The following is a 14,356-nucleotide window of genomic DNA, read 5'->3' on the forward strand; positions in this document are numbered from 1 at the left end:
GCAAAGGACCTTAGGTGAGTCTGCTAGGCTCCCATGGCAAGTATGCTCATTTTTGGTTGGATAGATCTTGGATCTGGAACTAGGGTTGCAAAGTTCTTAAAGTTCTACAGTCTGGGAACAAATGAGGATTTATGGGGATTTGAGTTAGGAATCATGTTGCTAGGCGGTTGAACAAAGTCTAGACCCTGTACACCCTTCTAGGCATTTTTACTTTTGATTTAGAGAGACTCCCAGGTTAGTTTAGCTCAGTTTTTCCCTTCGTAATGGCTGCTGTTCTGGAGCTGCGCGAGGCTGATTTTACTGTAGCGCGAGTACTGTTCACCCGAGCACCCCGGATACTGTTCACCGAGCACCCCCTGATACTGTTCACCGACGACCCCCGGGTACTGTTCACCCGAGCACGGGCGCAGTCACCGCGAGCACTCCCGAGCACCCCGGGTACTGTTCACCCGACGACCCCCGGGTACTGTTCACCCGAGCACGAGCTCAGTCACCGCGAGCACTCCCGAGCACCCCGGGTACTGTTCACCCGACGATCCCCGGGTACTGTTCACCCGAGCACGAGCTCAGTCACCGCGAGCACTCCCGAGCACCCCGGGTACTGTTCACCCGACGACTGTTCATCCGAGCACGAGCTCAGTCACCGCGAGCACCCCGGGTACTGTTCACCCGACCACGAGCTCAGTCACCGCGAGCACTCCCGAGCACCCCTGGTACTGTTCACCCGACGACCCCCGGTACTGTTCACCCGAGCACGAGATCAGTCACCCCGAGCACTCCCGACGACCCCCGGGTACTATTCACCCGACGACCCCCGGGTACTGTTCACCCGAGCACCCGAGCACCCCTGTACTGATTCACCCCGAGCACCCGAGCACGGTCGACCCCGACGACCCCCGGGTACTGTTCACCCCGAGCACCCCGAGCACCCCCCTGTACTGTTCACCCCGAGCACCCGAGCACGGTCGATCCCGAGCACCCCCCGGGTACTGTTCACCCCGGGTACCCCCGTGAGTACTGTTCATCCCGGGCACCCGAGCACGGTTTATCAGGCTTTCCTGATAGCTGATAGCTTGTAAATTCGTAGTTAATTCGTAGGAACTCCAAACTTTTGAGACCACTTGGAAAATTCTGGTTTGGACAGTACGATCTTGGAATAATGTTGTCATGTATTGTGGAGCATATTTTTCCTACATGATCGCATTTCATACATGCTCATTACATTGCACGCGTTGCTCTCTGTAGTGAACGCCGATCCGTCGATCCCGGAGGCCGTGGGCGATCGTGAGGCGTCCCACCTTTCTGATTCAGGGCAGCAAGGCAAGCATCGTTCATATTGCACCGTGTCTACTTGAAATTTTAATATGTTATCTACGCTTATGTATACATTGCATGTGTCGGGTACTGAGTTGGGTAGAACCTATACCGATGCATTATCCCATTTCGGTCACGTGTCATGTGTTGTTCCTAGGAGCCTAGTGGTATCATCGAGGTCTAATTTTAGTTCGCTATGCTTAGTGGTACTTAGGCTTACCGGTAGAAGTCGACGACGGCGTCCACCGTTGTCGCGAGCCTAGGACTTATTACTTGTTCGCACTTATGGTTGTGTTGATGATGAGTCGGTTTGGTGAGTGGTGAGTTGAGACGAGGTGTGGGCGGTGTTAGGGGTGTCATCTGCTCACGAGGAGTCCTCAGGCAGTTCGGGGAGGGAACCCGGACACCGTAGACCGCTTGCACCGGTTAAGCACCGATCATCGGTGTAGTCGGCTTTAGCACATACCTTACTCACCACATGCTGATATAATGGTAGGCGAGCCGATTACCTTCGCAGACGTGGTCATGTGGGCCTCGTCATAGACGGTGTGAGTCCGGTTTGAGTCCGGGCTTTTAGCGGTATTAGTTTGCTCGGGGAGTAGTTCTAATACCGCCTCGCCGAGCTATGGTTGATCCACATGGTTGGGCCTGGTTGGGAAAGGTTGTCACGGGTACCCCCTTGTGCGCATCTTAGCGGGTGGCACAAGCCGTATGGTCCCTGTGTCGTGTGGGTCCAGGAGTATCCCCCTGCAGGGTGTATAATCAGTTCGAGCTGCCGCGCTCTCGGTCATGAGCATCGCTATCGCTTATCTCCACCGAGCGACCATATTTTGGTCGTAGAGTTTCGATGTGGGTTGTGGCATGGTTGGATTGGGGTGGTTTGGTCGGTATGTGGTTGGTGGTTTGGTGGGAATGGTTTGCTTTTATACATTTGTTGTTACATATCTGTTTTGATCAGGTGGTTGGCAGGGTTTGAGTCGGTGGTTGGTTAAGTCAGTTGCTTACACCTAGAGTCTAGGTTGCTTACCGCTTAATGAACTTAAACATGTCTTAATCCTTGCTACAGCTTTAAATGCATGATCCTTGGAGTCGAGAATATATATACTCATACTGTGTAAGACTTGCTAGTACCTTCGTACTAAGGGTGCTGCCCTTAAGTTGCTTTCAGGTTCGCAGGTCGGCGAAGATGGGGCAGTGTTCGGCTACTTTGTGCCTGCCGATCAGGGTGGCGGGCAGGAGTAGCACCTTCTACTCCGAACTCCGGCGCTTTTGGTATGGAGCCTAAGGGCATACGGCTCCATACTCTTTTGTTGTATAGGTTTTTCTTCCGCTGCGTAGTAGTTGTTGTTGTTCCTATTTTGTTGTAAATTGTGGAAGCAGTTGCTTGTTTAACAATGGTAATCCAGTTTAATTATTTGCTCTCTATTAAACTGTGTTGTGATATTTGAGTTGGAAGGCATGTGTTCCGATCCTGGGCACAAAACACGTGCCGGGACTACCGGAATGGTATTCTGGTTAATCGTCGAGGTTGTGATTATGAATAATGATCCTCCTGATGATTAATTAGAATACTATTTGGACGGTTCCTCACAATTAGATGCATTGATGAAGAGTGTCCTTTTATCATCTTTAAATATTGATGCATTTAATCGTGTTTATTCTCTCATCAATGCACATGATTTTTGGAATAGTTTCATTGAAATACATGAAGGCACAAAGGATATGCGCAATGAGAAATAGTTTCATTGATCAACGAATCTCCATGAAAGATTTGGTCAAAACGATTGATCATATCAAGAAGGAGAAGACGACCAAGAGCAAGAGGGAGATAAGGGGAAGAGCCAATGCATTTGCAAGCATGGAAAAATAGGTGAGTGAAGATGAAGATTCAAGTTCAAGTGATGAGAGCTTTGTCACTCACTTCTCCAAGAGAAGTCTTTCTCAAAGTCATCATCATGCAAGTCGTCATCGTGCAAGTCATCACACAAGTGTCTTATGACCAAAAGTATGGATAGCGATGTAAGTGATGATGAATTCGATAAGGATTCTCCTATGTATGATAAACTCTTTTATTTGATCAATGAGCAACAAAGGGTCTTTCAGAACCAATCTAAGGAACTTAAGAAATTTAATGTCATCAATGACATTCATACTACCTTTAGTTCTAAATATGAATAATTATTGAGCAAATTCAATTTGCTAAACAAGGAGCAAAATTTGAGTGAATTGAATCTCAATCTAAGGTCCCTTTGGAGCAATTTACCTCTCTATTTAATTTCAATCTTAAGGTAGATGCTTCTACTTCTTGCAATGATTTAATTGATTTATCTTACAATGAGATATGTGTTGAGAATGTTCTTATAGAACCATCTAATAAACTTATTACACAAGAAAATGATGAGTTGAAGTAAGAAGTAGAAAAACTCAAGAATGACTTTGTAAGATTAAAGGGAAAGAATCATGTCCAACCTACTCAAGATAACCGTACAACTATAGTGAAGAAGCTTGCGGAGGGGTCCACTGTAATATGCTTCAAATGCCATCAAAAAGGCTACATGTCCTTCCATTGAAAGAAAGTAAAAAAAGAGACTAAGAAGAAGAAGAAATCAATGAACCTCTCCAACAAGACCTCAAAAATCTACATCAAGCCAAACTACAAGATCAAGAGCAACCACTACAAGCTCAAGAAAAAAGGAAAATTACAAAGTGATTGCACAAATGGTTGGGAGTAAAGATCAGAGTGGAACTAACCTATTTGGGTGCTTAGGGAAGCCATCACCAATATGAAGGGGCTCCAATCGGTTTGAGTTCCAAAGAATAATTGAAGCATAAGTTGGTTGGAGGATTTAGAGACTTGCCTCACAAGATAAAGTGAATGTTCAATCAAAGAAGCCAAAGTACATAAGATTGAGTGCTTTGATGAAGATCAATATCATCATATACCTAAATTCCCATCCAAATATAAAAGAGGTAAATGGTAGCTAGACTTTAGTTCCTTTTTTTTTTTACATCTAGCACATTTATCTTGTCTAGAATTGTATGTGCGTATTTTAATTTATTGCAATGCTCAGTATAGGTTTTTATATGTTAGGTTGCTTGTGCTTATCTCTAATATATGAGTAACCTACATGGTTTATTAGTTATAGGTTTCTTTCGTGGTATTAGTTTCACAATTGATATCTTTCATGTGTTATGAATCAATCCATAATGTATCCTCCTCATTTTTATTAATAACATCTCATATTTAGGGAGAATATATCCTATGGATTGTGATTTTAAGATTAATATGTATTACTAGATGTATCTTTCATGTCTCATAAGTATTCAAAACCTGTATGCACATATTTAGGGGGAATATATCATATGGATTGTGATTTTAAGACTAATATGTATTGCTAGATGTATCTTTTATAGTCTCATGGAGAAATTAACACGTCTCAAAGGTGTGTAATGCTAAAATGCTTCAATTGGTATCATTGTCAATTAATTTCTACTTTTAAGCTACCTCAATGTATGATATTATTTCTTTGTATCATGATTTATAAAGCTTTCTCCTATGTGCTCTAACGCTCTTTCTCGAATTCAACATATGTTTGTAGCCCTTTTTGAGATTGTTGATAAATGCGGAGAAGTTTTATGACCAAATCAAGAAGCAAGATATAAGATATCTAAGAATATCAAAGTTGATAAAGGAGAGAAGAAGAAGATACAAGAAGCAACATGAGACATCTAGATTTACAAAGAGGGAAAAGCTCTTGCATAAGTTGATCAAGAGAGATAGTGGCAATATAGAAAGGGGAGACACAACAAAAGAGGACTAAATAGTAAAAAATATGCATCTAAGCAATGTGATAAGGTTTTGTGCTCTTTACGATTGATATTATTTATTATTTGTCACTTACTTTGGTTGGGTTCTCATATCACCAAAAAGGGGAGATTGTAGCGAAAATGGCACTATTAGACCATGCTTTTGATTTTGGTAATTAATGATAATATTGTCATTGTGACTAACATGTTTGTCAAGAATATATGTTAGTAGGTCTTATCGATGCAATAAATCAAAAAGCTACAGTAGTCGGGACAAAGTTTAATTGAATTGGAGAAGTCCTAGAATAATTGACCTCACCAGATAGTCCCGGGCAGTAGAGTTTGCACTCACCGAAGCATTATGCATAGAGGCTGATAGCCTCACCGGATAGCCTGGTGCTCTGTGTTGAACTCATCGGAGCGTTTCTGATAAAGGAGAGAAAGCTGAGGACCTCACCGGATAGTCCGGTGATCTGCACTGGATAGTATCAGAGCATTTTTTGCACAGAAGAATACAAAGTGCAAAACCTGAAGATCAACCCACCGGAAAGGTCCGGTGCTTGGTTTGTGCACACCTGAGCATTTCTTACAGAGACGACTGCGACTGCAAGTACTGAAGAATGAAGATCAACTCACCGAATCTTTCGGTGATCACAGAGATGAATGCACTAGAGTATTTTACACATAGAAGAAGTAACACGGTCTGTCTTAAGATAACTCACTGAAAGGTCCGGTTATGGATTTAAAAGCACATCGAAATGTCTGGTGTCCATAGAGGCTTTGAGTGGAGTCCAATGGGTAGTTTCTATGTTTGTACTTACCGAATAATCCGGTGTTAGTACTACTTTTCTCACCGGATTATCCGGTGTTAACAGCTTTTCTGAGTCATTAGGAAAACGGCTAGTTACCGGGTATGAGACTATAAATACTCCTCCACTCCGTCATTTGATGAGTGGCATGCTGCTAGAGTCTAGAGGAAGCTTATATACACTTGAGAAGACATTCAAGCCACCAAAGTGCTTAAAGTGATCATCCAAGACGATTAAGCACAAGATTAGAGTGTTTAGTACTTATAGGCGTAAAGTGAGTTGTAGCTAGGTGCTGTAGCTTGAAGAAGGGATCAAAGAATGATCATACCTTGTACCAAGTGGTACATCGACATATTAGAGCCTTGGTGACTCATCGACATCTTGGGTCTTGGTGGCTCAAGCTTGTTGACCCTCTGACTTGGTGTGGAGCATCGGCAAAACATGTGTACGGGGACGTGGAGACCCTTGCTTTGGTGGCTTAAGCTTCGAAGAGATCACGATGACAAATGATCGAAAGAGAGGCTAGTGGTAAGACCTTGTCTTGGTGGTTTATTCGGGTTGAGACCTTGTTTTTTAACTTGGTGGCTTAATAGCCGTGATGGGGTGCCGACCAAGAGCATGTCCTTTGTAGAGCTCCAACGTAGACTAGAGGTGTCATTCATACCATCGATATCACGGGATAAAAATCCCTTTGCTGAGTTTATCTCTATAACTTATTTATGTTTCCATATTTACATATTTGCAATTTACCTTGTTAGAATATGTTACAATCCTGTTGAGCGGTAGAGTAGACACACTAAATAAATCTAGAGTATATTTAGATATAAATTGATATATGTTTATCTTGTGAAGTTTTTAAAAACATTTTATTTTAGTTTCTAGGTTTTATAATTCATTCTCAAACTCTTTTCTCTTATTTTCAGCTATCTTTTGTTCACATTTCATAATTTCAGCAGGGGTTAAATGTAGAAAAGTTATTTTAGTTTCTTTATGCATAAGAGTGTACTTATTACTTCTACCATGATATGTTGCGTCAGTATCAAACTCTCATGGTCATCCTATCAAAAGTGAACATACTTGCATTGTTACTACATCGAAATCAACACAATCATGGTATGAACCAATAGAAAAATGCAACATAGCTGTTTGCATTACCTTCACCTTACTATTGTTGTTGAACCATCAAATATGATAAGGGTGAGGATGGTTTCTTATCGGCAAGGCAAGATTCTTGATCATATCTGAACTTACCAAGTTGTTGCAGCTTCTCCATCAATAATGACTCGAACACGATAATCCTTGACTATTAGAAACATCTGAAACAAATTGTGGCATTGTAGCTGTTCTGTTTACTCCATTTAAGTGCTTAACACTCGCTGCACAATGGTCGATAATCCTCCATGGCAGTAGCATCGAACACTTCCTCATGGTCGATATCCGTCTCACGACCATCCTCATCACCTGCATAGTTAGCTGCAAGAGCATATTCATCCTCAACATTACTAGCACTTACATATTCACTATCTTCTATTATAATGTATGCTCGCTGATTTGGGCAATCCTTCATGACGTGGCCCATTCCCTTGCATCTGTGGCATACAATCCCGATCGATCAGCCTGTAGAAGCAACCGAATAAGAGCTCTTGGCTGGATCCTGCACACTTACAAATTTGCTTACCTCGGGAGCACGACGGTGTCAAAGGTACTGCTGACATGCCTTACTCGAGAATGTGGGGCTGTTTTGACTTGTCCCGGCGTCGATTTTGATGTAATCGAGCTTTCAAAATTGTTACTTGGCCTATGTTGTCATTCTTGCAATTCTTTTACCAGACATGCAAGTTGGAATAATCTAGGAATATTATTATATTCTTTGTAATCAATTATGTCCTGAATTTCACGCCTTAAACCTCAATAAAACGTGTCATTGCAGTCTCTTCATCCTCAATAATATCACAACGTAACATACTAATTTGTAGCTCCTGATAATACTCTTCTACGGATCTATCACCTTGGTTTAAGCGTGGCAATTTCTTACGCAAATCACGTTTAAAAGAGGGCGGAACAAATATGTTATGCATAGCAACCTTTAAAGCATTCCATATGGTAGGCGCTAATCCATCGATGCATACTGTATTCCACTAGATAATTGCAAATTCTTTAAATTCACTAGTAGCTTGCCTAACTCTATGCACTTCAAGAACTAAACAAGCATTAAACTTCTGTTCAACCGCCATCTCCCAATCTAAATACTTTTCAGCATCATAAGCACCCGCAAAAGATGGTATGGTAAACTTAACCTTAGCAAATAGATCATCATTAACATGTAGGTTATGTTGCTGAAAATTATGACATCTCATACCTTGACGGTTGAAGTTCAATCGGTCCCGTTGTCGTGCATCAAAGGCGTCTTGTTCTTGCCTCAAAATTTCATCATGTGCGACGACTCCTCTTGCTCATGGTCTGCACCACGAGGATCCACACGTCCATAGTTTGGTTGCTGATTAACGACTCGATCAAAGCGTGTATTAAGCATGACAATACTATCATTAAGTCGTTGTAATGTAGTGTTTGTCTTCGCAAGCTTCTTATCGAAGTCGTCGGTAATAGCTTGTCGATGATCATTCAACACCATTGTGAGTTCTTCCCTCAAAACACACTCATGTGCATCCGATGCTTCTCCTGCCATGGTTAGTCAAAGATAGAAAACAACGAAAGATAAATTATCCCTATCGACTACTGGTGGTGGAGATGGAGTCACACACTCTCAAGCATCTTACCTCGCTCTTGCAAGTGTTCTTACCAATCACTGCAATTGGCACAACCGGTGGCTGGTTCGTGATACCTTATCGGGTGCGATTGAGGTAGTTTCAAGGGGAGAAAACATTCTGATCGAGAGAAAGTGTAGCTTGGACAGGCAGTATTTAGTAGCAAGGAATAACAATAATTGAAATCAGATTAGCAAAGCTGAATAAAAGTCCACAATACTCGTCACAGTTGCTGGCTTGAACATGTTTCTAAAACTAGCTCAAGCAATCCAAAAACTATAACAAACACAAGCATAATGGAACAAAATTCACAATGCAAACTGATTCTCTCTTTTTTTTGAATTCTCTCTCTCTTTTTTGCACTCTTTGCTTCTTCTTTTTTTTCACTCTTCGCTTCTTGCTTGCCTTTCTTTTCTTTTTCTTTTTGCAAATGTGACACAAACTCAAAAAGTCTTCTACTGCTTTTTCTAAGACTAGTGAGGTACGTGGGTCACAAACTTTTTCCGGAGAACAGGGGTATAAAGGTAATAAAAGATACTCTCTCTCTGAACTTTGGCTACCTCTGTTTTGGCTATTATGGTCGGAGTGGCTGGTCGGGACCCTGAGTGGGTGGTCAGGACCCCGAGTGGGTGATCGGAGTGCCTAGTCGGACCCCAAGTGGGTGATCGGAATGACTAGTGATCAAACCCGAGTAGATGGTTGAAGTGACTAGTGGTCGAACCCGAGTAGATGGTCGACTCGACTAGTGGCCGAACTCGAGTAGACGGTTGAAGCGACTAGTGGTTGAACACGACGTGATGGTCGACTCGACTCGTGGTCGAACTCGAGTAGATGGTTAAAGTAACTAGTGGTCGAACACGACTTGATGGTCGACTAGACTAGATGTCGAGCTCGAGTAGACAGTTGAAGCGACTAGTGGTTGAACACGACTTGATGGTCGACTCGACTAGTGGTCGAACTCGAGTAAATGGTTAAAGCGACTAGTGGTCGAACATGACTTGATGGTGGACTCGACTAGTGGTCGAGCTCGAGTAGATGGTTAAGCGACCAGTGGTCGAACACGAGTTGATGGTCGATTCGACTAGAGACACAATCTCGGCTATAGCAAACAAGGGTAGGTCGAGATACACGATGACTAAATAGCAATACTCAACACTAGAAACTGGATCACGATGACTCGACCAGCAACAAAGACACTGACGATGGACTCAAACTCAACAACGCAAATATTGAAAACTAAATTGCGAAGACACAAAGTGGTTTGGACAACAACAAAAAAAGATCTAAATATTTTTGTGGGGTAATTTTCTGGACTCTAGGTAATGAAAAACGACGAAACAAAAGAGACAACTGAGATTACCAAATGGGCAACCGAGGCTCTGATACTACTTGATGTGCGTTTGCCTAATCTTCCAAAGGTAATATGATAAGTCAATTGGTAGAGTTTCCACATTGATGATCCAAAGACTCCGAACATAACAGATTGAGAATCCTCGCAACTACTACACCAATACTCTGTGGTTATCAACCGTGCCAAGATGCGGTTGACCTCGCCAAGAAGGTTTTTCCTACAGATGAATCAAGAACACAAGCAAGAACATGTAGATGCAATCTGAATAATGCTAATTACCAATGAAAGACTTGAGGATGGGTTCTACAAATCGAACAAGCGGCGAAACTGCATAAAATAGAATAATCTAAGTAAAACCTGAGCCTAAACTATGACGACTATTGTGTATATATAGGGGTGATATGAGGAGGTCGACTTAGGGTTGTGCAGCCATGGAAAGAGGCGTACACAACCTGGACTCCGATCCCGACACGATTACAAGACCCAACTAGGTCCAAAACGGTGGTGCAGCACCTTATTTCTTTGACTCTAACTAAACTATAAGGAATATTTGGTCGAGCTCATATCCATTGGAAAGGACTCATTTTAAGCTTTTCAGAATATCCAAGATTACCTAAAACGGACTTCGTATGAGAGAGTTATGCCTGTTTTTCTGACGTGTTGTCCTACGACTTGACCACGACCACAACTTCGACCACGACCACGACTAGAGCTCAGTCTCAAGTCCGAGTAGACTTGACCTTCAAGGGGTGACATCCGGGTAAGGTTGTGGTGTTTCTCCCATGTTCCTAAGCAATAAAATATCACACTAATTTAGTAGGAATCCATCCAAGGAAGCATGAACATCGAGAAATGAGTTCATCTGATGGTCTAATTATTGTGCACGTGCTCTTGTAATTGAACCTTGTATGATTTGATGATTATTGGCGGTATTGATCGTATCCGAAGGAGCCATGAGCTCATCACAAAATGCATAGGCTTAAAATGCCTTACAACCAATAGATGACCCATATTTCAGTCGATGTTTGTCCAACCATGGATCATGATCTAATGATCCAAGAGTTGTCCTCCACCTCCCACTTCTCTCTCTCAATGACAATATGTTTCTTTCACCCAACGCTGCTCATCAGGGAGAAGAGGAGCGGGCGTGGACTCTATGATGGAGGATTGCTAGAGTCGACGTTGCTTTAAAAGAGACTAATCAGAACCCATGATTCGTCGATGAAGATACTATGAAAGGAATCATCATTGCTCGGAACAAGGATGTCAACGAGGCCTAATCCTCGTTCCTCAACCAGGAATTCCCCTATTAGGGGACATAAATGTGGCTAATTTTCCCCCGCGAGGGGTTTAGTGGGAGAAAAGTCCCCTCCATTAGGTATAGTGGGGGCGGGGATGGTTCCTGTAAGGAACCGTCCAAACAATATTCTAATTAATCATTAAATTAAGCATTTACTTAATCACGGCTTCAATGATTAATCAGAATACCACTTCAGTAGTCTCGGTGTGTATTTTGTGTCCAAGATCGAAACACATTCCTTTTCAACATATCACATCACAACAAAGCTTAACAAAGAACGAGCAATTTAATTATATTAAAAGTACTTAAGCATCCACAATTTCTTACAATTTATAGCAAAAAAGAGATAGAAGGAGACTAAAACTAACCAACTCCTAGACAGAAGAGAACTATGCTGCGAAAGCTAAAACTATAAACAACAAAAGGAGGATAGATCCATATGCCCTTAGGCTATATCACAAAAGCATGACCTCCGAGTAGTTACCTACTCGTACTGCCATCACCCTCGGCGGACGTGAAGTAGCCAAAGACCAACTCCTGCTCGCCGGTAGCACCTGAAAGAGTGGTGTGAGTACGAAGGTACTCGCAAGACTTAATCCATTTTGGGTACTTATAGATAACCCGACTCTAAGGATTATGAATTGAGATGTTAGCAAGAATACGGCCACATGATTAAGTAAATTGATGCAAAGCGCAATTTGACATGAACATGTGAGCAACTATACTACACCAAAAGTATTATTCTAAACTATAGCCACCAACATAAACATAGATACAACTGAAACCATAATGTACATAGGTGTGAATAGAACCATCTTAACATACCCACCACATCATTCTAAATTTGAAACTCTATGACCAATGTAGATGGATAAAAACATGCTCATGAGTGAGAGCGCGACAATTCAAATTGATTTTTTACCCTATAGGGGTGCTCCTTTACCCACGCGACTTGAAGACCATACAACTCATGTGACCACATAGGTCCATATAAGGGGTACTCGTGTCAACCTTTTTCATACCTAGAACTACCCACTTGCACATGCCCCTATGGCACTGGCTTACTGCAAGCGTGTCTCGAACACCTCCGGCTCCCGCCATCTTACTTCTCCTATTATTTTTTCTCTTACGCGTCATAGGGCTGCACGGCAAGTGTTAGAACGGCGTATAATATTCAGCTTATCTTGCCATTAGATCGACATGCGGTGAGCATGAAAAGTGCTAAAGGCAACGGCACCGACAGACGGTGCTTAAACGATATAAGCGGTCTATGACATCCGATTTTCTCTCCTGACCTACCCCGGGGAACTCCTCATCGAGGTAGGAGAAACACTCCTAACACTGCCCACATCTTGCATCATCCTCACTGCTCATCCAACCAACATCATAAACCCAACATTGTTATCATTGTGATAGTAATTAAAGTCTATGCTCGTGAATGATGAATTCATTTCACCGCTCGACTTCTACCGAAGAACCTAAGCATGACTAAGAAATTTGGTTAATCTTTGAATTAAACAACATCAAGTTAAACCCTGGTTACAAGGATATAGATTATCAATATCTCAAGATAGGGATGTAATGCATCAATATAGGTTCTACCCATACCAAAACCTGACACCAACTCGATAACATGCAAACATACATAAAGCATATGTTATCATATTAGACACATATGATCTAAATTAATAGGATAAATATACTTAGATACTTGACTTACTGCTCAGACGGCTATCTGATGCTACCCACACAGAATTCACAAAACCTGTGTGGCTCAGTGTTACCTTCAACCACACTCGCGTTACGCTCTGAATCCTCGTTCACTAAAGAAGAACACGTGAAATGATGAGTATGAATGAAGTACAACAATGTATGCTACAATGTGCATAACAATAAGCTAAAAGTGCAAGACATGTGAAACAATAGCAAACTTTGTGATCTAAATGACTTCAGAAAGCTAATAGGTGGTCGAAGACTCCGGGTTGAACTCGGAACTTCCAAGTTGTACTTTGGACGGGGGTTCTCGGTTAGCTATTTTTGAATTAACTCGGAAGGTCTAGGCTGCGTTTGAAACCTCCGGGTTAGGCTGGAATGTCCGGGTGAGGCTCCGAGCGAGGGTTCTCTACTAAATCTAAATCGAATTAACCCGAACCCTTCGGGTTTAACCCGAACTATCTGGGTTGGGCGGATTATCCGGGTGAGACTTCGAGCGAAGATGCTCGGTTAAAAGCACCACGAACTACCCGGACCCTCTGGGTTTAACCTGGACTATCCGGGTTGGGCAGACTTGCACTTCTCGATGATCTTTCTCGACCGATTCAACTCACATGTTAAATCTATCCTGCAAAAACATACATATACACTATAGAAAGGGATCTAGACTCAACTTGCACCCTAAACCCTAACGATTTTTTAGCACAATTCATCGGGGTTTACACTGGGCTACCTGGACTATCTGGGTTCTATCCGGACTATCCGGGTTGTCTAGAGAGGTTGTTTCGAGGGGAGAAAATGGCCGATTTGATTTACGACCTCTCCAAACCAAAGGAAAACATGTTTGAGATAGTTCATAGAGTCCATAACTCACTCACCTGTCACACCCCAAAATTTTGATTTTGGGTTATGAGCTTTTTAAAATAATAAAATGACTTTGTTGAAAAATGTATTTATCAAATATTAGAATAGATTAAGGAATTTTAAGGTTGGATAAATCCTTGTTCCTTTTTCTCTATATCATCGAAACAAAAAAAATCCTCCATGGATAATCTCATCTCACGTCCTTTTGATCCAACCCAACGTGCACTGCATTTCCTCATATTTTTCTCTCTAGCATGTGGCTTCAATTCCTCTCTATTCTTTTTGTTCACGTTTGGCCGCCCAACTAAGCTCGAATAAGTGCACAATCAAAACACTTTGACATCCATCAAGTAAGCAAAACCGGTGGCCACTCCATACTCTTTCAATTTCCAGCAATTTAGAGTGGAAATCGCCGCTCTAGTGACCATAATGG

The sequence above is a fragment of the Phragmites australis genome, chromosome 1 (genome assembly GCF_958298935.1).
Source record: "Phragmites australis chromosome 1, lpPhrAust1.1, whole genome shotgun sequence".
NCBI lineage: Eukaryota > Viridiplantae > Streptophyta > Magnoliopsida > Poales > Poaceae > Phragmites > Phragmites australis.